Source organism: Vombatus ursinus, unplaced genomic scaffold, assembly GCF_900497805.2.
Source record: "Vombatus ursinus unplaced genomic scaffold, bare-nosed wombat genome assembly UNPS02015255.1, whole genome shotgun sequence".
In the NCBI taxonomy this organism is placed as follows: domain Eukaryota; kingdom Metazoa; phylum Chordata; class Mammalia; order Diprotodontia; family Vombatidae; genus Vombatus; species Vombatus ursinus.
The window spans coordinates 6925317-6932572 of record NW_020955033.1 but is presented as its reverse complement, the minus strand read 5'-3'; positions in this window follow the sequence as shown (position 1 = coordinate 6932572).

Below are 7256 nucleotides of genomic sequence, written 5' to 3'. Positions count from 1 at the left end.
TCTTCCCCCTAACAAGTTTTCCCCAGGGCTAGAATTCCTGGTATGACTCTACTGGACATCTTTTCTCTGAATAAAGGAAGTGAGCTCAGTAATGGAGGGTCAGATATGAGACTGAATGTATAAAATAAATCATCGTTGCTCAGATATATTCTTGGATGTATTATTTACTCCATTACTGGAACAGCACAGTGGATGGCCATGACCTGACATGGAGATAAAAGGAATTCAGATACATGTAACTCTGCATAAGTCACATGCCATCACCACTCAGACCAAAAAAAAGAAAAGGAAAAAAGAGAGAGGTCACTTCGACTGAGTTATACCAAGCTGTAGTGAGTATTATCTGGCCAATCATTCATATTGTCCCCTACGTTGGACTCTAAAGAGAGGAAATCAATCTAATAAAATTACTCTAGTGCTGATTTCAGTAACAGCTTTCCTTCAATATTTTCCCTTTTCTGATATATGTAGAGTTCCCAGAATTCACCTCTAGTACGTGACTCCATTTCTGTTTCTCTTACTGTATAGCTATTACTAATTCTTAGTTTATTACAATCTAGTGTATCATTACTCTGTGTATAATGATAACAATTTTTGACCAAATTTATCCATTACTGTTTACCCTTGACCATGTGCTTGAAGAGACCTCAGAGGCCATCAGTTTCAACTCTCTAACTTTAAAGATGAGAGAACTGAGACAAAGAGAGTGTAAGAGACAAACAATTGGTCATGCAACTTATACATATTAAAAGCAGGTTTTATTTTTTTAAAATTCTACTCATGTTTTATTTTCAGGTCTGCATTTTCTCCATCTAATCTTTCTCCTCTAATCCCCCACTGATACAGCAAGAAAAACAAAACTCTTGTTACAACAAGTATAGTCAAGCAAAGATAAATTCCCTCATTGAATATATAAAAATAATGTCTCAATTTTCACCCTGAATCCATCATGTTTATTGGGAGATGGGTAGCATTCTTCATCATGAGTTCTCTGAAATTATATTAGTGTGTTGATCAGATGTCCTAAGTCTTTCAAAGTTGTTTGTTTTTGTTATATTGTTGTTATTGTATAAATTCTTTTCCTGGTTCTGCATCAATTCACTCAGTTCTTCCAAGGTTTCCAGAAACCATCCCCTTCATCATTCCTTATAGCAAAATACCATTGCAGCACATTCATATATAATAATTTGTTCAGTCAGTTTCCATATTATGGTGGCCCCTTGATTCCAAATATTTGCTTCACAAAAAGCTGCTAAAAATATTTTTGTACGTATGAGCCCTTCTCTTTCCCTTGATCTCATTGTGTTATAGACCTAGTAGCAGTATCACTGTGTCAAGGGGTATGCACAGTTTCATAGCTTTTGAGGCATAGTTCTTCCAGAATGGCTGGACCTGTTCATAGCTCTACCAACAGTGCACTAATGTACTTGATTTCCCACTGCCTGTTCAGCATTTGTCATTTTCCTTTTTTTGTCAATTCAGTCAATCTGACAATTGTGAGATAGTATCTTAGAGTTGTTTCAGTATTCATTTCTGTAATTATTAGTGATTTGGAGCATATTTCATTTCACTATTGATAGCTTTCTCTAAAACTGCCCATTCATATCCTTTGACTATCAATCAGAGAATGCCTCTTATTTTCATAATTTTGAATCCATTCCCTACATGCCTTAGAAATGAGGTCTTTATCAGAGAAAATTGGTGGGTAAATTTCTTCTCAATTTCCTATTCACTTCTAATTTGACTTAAGTTGATTTTTCATACAAAATCTTTTTTAATTTTGTGTGATCAAATTTGTATATTTCACCTTCTGTGAAATGCTCTCTTTTATTTGGTCATGAATTCTTCCCCTATCTATAGATCTTCTATGGTCTTGAATTTGTTATGTCATTTTGTATGTCTGCCTCATGCATCCATCTGGAGCTTGTCTTGCTACACAGTGTTGAATGTCAGTGTATATGTAGTTCCTAGTTTTCTCAATAGTTTTTTTCTCAGATAGTGAGTTCTTGCCACATTAGCTAGGATATTTGTGTTTATTAAACACTAGGCTACTGTTATTTATTGATTTTATATATTGTGTACCTAATGTCTTTCAATGATGAAACATTTTTTTACCCTGTATTAAATTGTTTATGTGGTATAGTTTGAGATCTGCTACTGTGAGACCCCCTTTCTTCTCATTTTTTAAAAAAATTTTGGTAATTAATTCTCTTAATATTGTTGACCTTTTGTTCCTCCACATGGATTTGGCTATTTTTTTTAGCTACAAAATCTTTCAGTAGTTTGATTGGTGTGCTATTAAATATGTCATATTGCCTGTGCCTACTCATGAGTAATTACTCATTTTCCAGTTATTTGGAGCTATCTTTATTTGTATAACGAGTGTTTCATAGTCATGTTCATGTAATTCCTGTGTGTGTCTTGGAAGGTAGACACCTAAATATTTTATGCTATCTGTAGCTATTTTAAATTGAATTTCACTTTCTCTATTTTTTGTTGGAATTTGTTAGTAACATAAAAATATTGACTATGTATGTGGGTTTATTTCATATTCTTCAGCTTTAATGAATTTCTTAATTGTTTCAATTTTTAGTTGACTCTCTAAAGGTTCTCTTTAGGGCTTCTTAAATTTTTCCACTTGCGACCCCTTCAGCACTTCTTAAACTGAGGGTCATGACCCATAGTTTAAGAAACACTGCAGGGGCAGCTAGGTGGCATAGTGGATAGAGTACTGGCCCTGGATTCAGGAGGACCTGAGTTCAAATCCAGCCTCAGACACATAACACTTACTAGCTGTGTGACCCTGGGCAAGTCACTTAACCCCATTGCCTAGCCAAAAAAAAAAAAAAAAGAAACACTGCAAGCAAACCATCATGTTTATAAAAAGGGATAATTTTGTTTCTTTTTCTTGTCTATACATATTCCCTCAATTTGTTTTTCTTGTCATGTTTTTATAGCTACATTTATCACAATAATGAATAGTTATTGTGATAATGGACACCCTTACTTTACCCTTGATATCATTGGAAAGGCCTCTGGTTTATATTTATTACTGATAATGCTGGATTTTGGTTTTAAATAGATACCTAATTATATTAAGGAAAAATCAATTTATTTTTATGCTTTCTAGTGTTTTTAATAGGAATAGATGATGTGTCTTTTCAAAAACATTGTATGATATAGTCATATGTTGTTTGTTAGTCTTGCTATTAAAATGGTCAATTATGTCTATAGTCTTCCTAATATCAAACAAGTCCTGTATCCCTGGACCAACTCTGACCTAGTCATAGAGTCATACTCTTTGTGATATATTGCAGTGGACTGATTGCTAATATTTTATATAAAATTTTTGTGTCTATGTTCATTAGGAATATTGGCCACCACATTTCTTTCACTCTTTACTGTTCCTGGCTTAGTATCAATATCATGTCTGTAACACAGAAGGAATTTGGTAGGACCCTTTCTTTTGTTATTTTTTCAAACAGTTAATGTTGGGCTTAATTTTTCTTTAAATGTTTGAAAGGATTTCCTTGTTAATCCATCTGTTCCAGTTGTGTTTTTATTAACTTTTGTAGTTGATTTATGGTTTGAACAATTTCCTTCTTTCTTTTTTTATTTAATTGTTTTTTTATAATTTATTTATTTTTTAGTTTTCAACATTTACTTCCATAAGATTGTGAGTTTTCAATTTTTTCTTCCCCCCAGATGGTGTACAATGTGATATAGGCTCTACATATACATTCATGTTAAGCATATTTTCCAATTAGTCATGATGTAAAGAACAATTAGAATTAATGGGAAGAACCACAAGAATGAAGCAATAAAACAAAACAACAATGGAAAAGGATAGCAAAGAGGATGCTTCTTTTGGCATTCAGAATCCATATTTCAATCTCTGGGTGTGGGTAGCAATTTCCATCGTGAGTCTTTTGGAGTTGTTTTAAATTCTTGCATTGCTGTGAAGAGTCAGGTCTATCAAAGTCAGTCATCCCATAATGTGGCTGTTATTATGTACAGTGTTCTCTTGCTTCTGCTCATTTCACCCTGCACCAGTTCATGTAAATCTTTCCAGGTTTTTTGAAGTTTGCTGCTCCTCATTTTTTATAGCACAACAGTATTCCATTACATTCATATACACCAGCTTGTTCAGCAATTCCCCAGTTGATGGGTATCCCCTCAATTCCAATTTTTTGCCACCACAAAAAGAGCTGCTATAAATATTTTTGTACATATGGATCCTTTCCTGTTTTTATGATCTCTTTGGTATATAGATCTAGAAGTGGTATTGCTGGGTCAACAGGCATGCACAATTTTATAGCCCTTTGTGCTTAGTTCCAAATGGCTCTCCAAAATGGTTGGATCATTTTGCAAATCCCCCAACAATGTATTAGTGTTCCAATTTTCCCACATCTTCTCCAACATTTACCATTATCCTGTTTTGTCATGTTAGACAATCTGATAGGTGTGATGTGGTACCTCAGAGTCTTCTTGATTTGCATTTCTCTAATCAATAGTGATTTAGGAAAAATTTTATATGACTATAGATAGCTTTAATTTCTTCCTCTGACAATTGCCTATTCATATCCTTTGACCTTTTATCAATTGAAGAATGACTTATATTCTTATAACTTTGACTCAATTCTCTATATATTTTAGAAATGAGGCATTTATCAGAGACACTGGTTGTAAAAATTCTTTCCCATTTTTCTGATTCCCTCCTAATCTTGGATTCATTGGCTTTATTTGTGTGAAAACTTTTGAATTTAATACAATCAAAATTATCAATTTTGCATTTCATAATGTTCTCTATCTCTTATTTGGCCATAAATTCTTCCCATCTCCATAGATCTGAAAGGTAAACTATTCCTTCCTCTTCTAGTTTGCTTATAGTATCTGTTTTTATATCTAAATTGTGTATGCATTTTGATTTTATCTTGGTAGAGGGTGTAAGATGCTGGTCTATGCCCAGTTTCTACCATACATTTTTTCAGTTTTCCCAGGAGTTTGTTTTGTTTTGTTTTGTTTTTTGTTGTTTTGCTAAATAGTGATTTCTTATCCCAGAAGCTAAGGTCTTTGGATTTATTAAATAGTAGATTAGTATAGCCATTGACTACTGTGTTTTGCATACCTAACCTATTCCACTGATCTACCACTCTATTTCTTAGCCAGTACCAAATAGTTTTAATGATTGCTATTTTCTAATAAAATTTAAGATCTGGTACAGGTAGGCTAATTTACTTTGCATTTCTTTTCATTAGTTTCCTTGATATTCTGGATTTTTGTTCTTCCAGATGAATTTTGTCATTGATTTTCTAGCTCTATAGAATATTTTTTGGTAGTTTGATTGATATGGCACTGAATAAGTAAATTAATTCAGATATAACTGTCATTTTATTATATTAGCTTGGCCTACTCATGAGCAACTAATATTTTTCCAATTGTTTAGATCTGACTTTATTTGTGTGAAAAGTGTTTTATGATTGTGTTCATATACTTCCTGGTTTTATTTTGGCAGGTAGACTCCCAAATATTTTATAATGTCTCCAGTGACTTTAAATGGAATTTCTCTTTCTATCTCTTGCTGCTGGGCTTTGTTAGTGATATATAGAAATGCCAATAATTTATGTGCATTTATTTTATATCCTGTAACTTTGCTATATTTGTTTATTATTTCAAGCAATTTTTACTTGATTCTCTAGCATTTTCTAAATATACCACCATATCATCTGCAAAGAGTGATAGCTTTGTTTCTTCTTTGCTTATTCTAATTCTTTCAATTTCTTATTTCTTCTTTAATTGCTACAGCTAACACTTCTAGCACAGTTTTGAATAGTAGTGGATGGGCATCTTTGTTTTACCCCTGATCTTATTAGAAATGCTCCTAGCTTATCCCCACTACATATGATGCTTGCTGAAGATTTTAGGTAGATGCTTCTCATTATTTTAAGGAAGATGCCATTTATTCCTATGCTCTCTAGTGTTTTTAATGGGAATAGGTGTTGTATTTTGTCAAAAGCTTTTTCTGCATCTATTGAGATGATCATGGGCTTTCTATTAGTTTTGTTGTTCATATGATCAATTATGTTAATAGTTTTCCTACTATTGAACCAGCCCTGCCTTCCTGGTATTAATCCTACCTAGTCATAGTGTATTATTCTTGTGAAAATTTACTGTAATCTCTTTGCTAATATTTTATTTAAAAATTTTGCATCTATATCCTTTAGGGAAATTGGTCTATACTTTTCTTTCTCTGTTTTGGGTCTTCCTGGTTTAAGTATCAGCACCATATTTGTATCATAAAAAGAATTTGGCAGGACTCCTTCTTCACCCATTCTCTCAAATAGTTTATATAGTATTAGAATTAGTTGTTCTTTCAATGTTTGATAGAATTCACTTGTAAATTCATTTCTCCCTTGAGATCTTTTCTTAGGGAATTCATTGATGGCTTGTTCAATTTCTTTTTCTGAAATGGGGTTGTTTAAGTATTTTATTTCCTCTTCCATTAATCTGGGAAATTTATATTTTTGTAACTATTCATCCATTTCACTAAGATTGGCAAATTTATTGGCATATTTTTGGGCAAAATAGCTCCTAATTATTGTTTTGATTTCCTCTTCATTGGTGGTGAATTCACTCTTTTCATTTTTGATGCTGGTAATTTGGTTTTCTTCTTTCTTTTTTTTTAAATCAAATTAAATCTATTTTATTAGTTTTTTCATAAAACCTGCTCTTAGTTTTATTTATTAGTTCCTCAGTTTTCTGAATTTCAATTTTATTAATCTCTCCTTTGGTTTTCAGAATTTCTAATTTGGTATTTAATTGGGAATTTTCAATTTGTTCTTTTTCTAGCTTTTTTAGTTGCATGCCCTATTCATTGATCTCTTCTTTCTCTATTTTATTCATATAAGCATTTAGAGATATAAAACTTCCCCTACAGACCACTTTCACTGCATCCCATAAGTTTTGGTATGTTGTCTCATTGTCCTTCTCTTGGATGAAGTTATTGATTGTTTCTATGATTTGTTGTTTGACCTAATTCTTTAGGATTAGATTATTTAGTTTCCTATTAATTTTTGGCCTATTTTTCCATTACCCTCTATTACATGTAATTTTTATTGCATCATGATCTGAAAAGGATGCATTTAATATTTCTGTCTTTCTGCATTTGATTGTGAGGTTTTTATGCCCTAGTACATGGTCAATTTTTGTGTAGGTGTCATGTACCACCAAGAAAAAGATATATTCCTTTCTGTCCC